Source organism: Silene latifolia, chromosome 2 (genome assembly GCF_048544455.1).
Source record: "Silene latifolia isolate original U9 population chromosome 2, ASM4854445v1, whole genome shotgun sequence".
NCBI classification, from domain to species: Eukaryota; Viridiplantae; Streptophyta; class Magnoliopsida; order Caryophyllales; family Caryophyllaceae; genus Silene; species Silene latifolia.
The window spans coordinates 119,110,132-119,112,219 of NC_133527.1; the positions used below are offsets into that span (position 1 = coordinate 119,110,132).

At 42.9% G+C, this 2,088-nt stretch overlaps 1 non-coding gene across 1 annotated transcript; it reads right to left on the minus strand.

Annotated features, from left to right (window-relative positions):
- Positions 1–1,257: 1,257 nt before the first annotated feature.
- On the minus strand, positions 1,258–1,364 carry LOC141645143 (small nucleolar RNA R71). Its single transcript, XR_012544730.1, has one exon. It is a non-coding gene; the product is annotated as a small nucleolar RNA R71 (small nucleolar RNA).
- Positions 1,365–2,088: the final 724 nt, after the last annotated feature.

Genomic DNA, 2,088 nt, shown 5'->3' on the forward strand with positions numbered 1-2,088 from the left:
ACGATTCGAGTGCACGCGACTAGTTGAGTGTTTAGAAATTGACCGACCCAATAAAGATCGAAAGATAGGGAAGGGAGATACCCTACCTAATTAAGACGACTAGATTAATGAGATCGAAGGATGAGTTAATTTAGACCTTTTAAATCACTTTTCAGGACGAAAGTTAGTATTAGTGATATTAGGGACCTGTAGCGAGATCGAAAGATGCTACCTGTAAGAATGGACCGAGAGGACTTCTTATTTTCCCGTCTCACGTGATTGTTTTTGACCTACCTAGTATACTCCCGCCGAAACTATAGTGAACCAACCATCTTAGCACCCTTTTTAATATTTGTTTTCATCTGTTTATTTAGTTTACTTTTCTTTTATTGCCTTTAGCTATAGAACAAATCAAATCAAACCCCCACATTTGTTACTTTAGACTTAAATTAGACAACTAATAATTGCATCGCCTCTCTGTGATTCGACCCTGACTGCCACTAGCTATAGTAGTAGTTTGGACTTATAAATATTATTTTTGGTGCACACAACGACAGGCATCAAATTTTGGCGCCGTTGCCGGGGAGGCAATTGTTTAAAATTTTTAGTTGTTTCTATTTTTAGTCTTTCTGTTAGTTTAAGGGACATCTGTTCCTTAAACTATTCTCATATTCTACTTGTAGTTTCTTCTTATGCGTAGGTCACAAGGTGGTGAATTACTACCGTTCAATCCTGAGATTGAGAAGACTTTGCGTGAGTTGAGACGATCATCTAGAGTATTGCCGACAGAGGAAGAGCTGAGTACTCTGTCTAGTTACTACGAGAATGAGCTATTCGAGGAGGATCCACCTTCGTCACCTATTTCTACTTCCTCGGCTGAGACCGTCACATCTCCAGACATGGCTGAAGAAGCAAGTATAGCCAGTCACTCTGAGCCGACAGCTGAGAATCTCTATAAGGGATTCGCATTACAAGGGACGGATAGAAAATTCAGCCGAAACCGTCTTATATCAACTTGGTTGAGAGAAACCAATTCGGGAGAGCTGCAAATGAAGATGCAGCTAAGCATATGGAGACATTAATTGATTATTGCTGTTCCATACCCCCACCAACCGGTGTGACCCAGGACCAAGTGAAGGAGACCATGTTCATATTCTCTCTTCGTGATGCTGCAAGGGAGTGGTACAGAGACCTGGATCGAGCTGCTAACCGGATTACTGATGGAATTCGCTGGCCTTAGCATTTTACAAGAAATATTTCTCCGCCTCGAAGACCAATGCCATTAGATCTCAGATCACGAGCTTTAAACAGGGTCCTGATGAGAATTTTCATGAGGCATGGGTCCGTTTCAAGAAGCTGGTGCGAACTATTCCACACCATGGGTTTGAGAAATGGAGCCTATGCAATCAATTTTATAATGGGCTTTATGACAATCAGAGGGCTATCCTGGATGCGGCTGCAAATGGTAGACTCCAGGAGAATGTTGGAGAGACTAAGGGGTGGAAAATTATTGATGATTTGGCCACCCATAAGGCCGAGTATGGAAATTCCAGGGGAAATCAAAGGAGAAGTGCTGAATCCCCTTCTGTAGCTGCATTAGAGGCTCTTACGGCGAGATTTGATAAGTACGAGTTGGGAGGAGCTTTAAAAGGAGGGATCTATCATGTGAATGTTGTTTCAAACGGTCCTTTTGTCTGCAAAAGATGTGGAGGAGAAGGAAATGTTTCAGACAACTGCAGTATTTCCTATGAGTCTTGTGTTGCCTTTCAACATTATAGGCAGACAATCACTTATTTTGAGTCGAATGTCCATCCGAATCTGAGGTGGAGTAGCCAAAATGTCCTAAATCCAACTCTACCTCCACAGCAGCAGCAGCAGCAGCAGCAGCAGAATTATATGCCCCATCATAAGCAGCAGCAGCCATATAAAAAACCTCCGTATGTTCCACAGCAGCAGCAACAGTCCCAAGGCTCCGAATTTTCCGAATTGAAAAATTTGTTGCTGAAGGAGTCTCAAGCTAGAGAGGCCGGGATGAAGATGTTGGAGAGCCAAATCGCTCAATTGGCTAGCAAGAGTGCAACTCGAGCTCCGAGACATTTACCGTTGCAG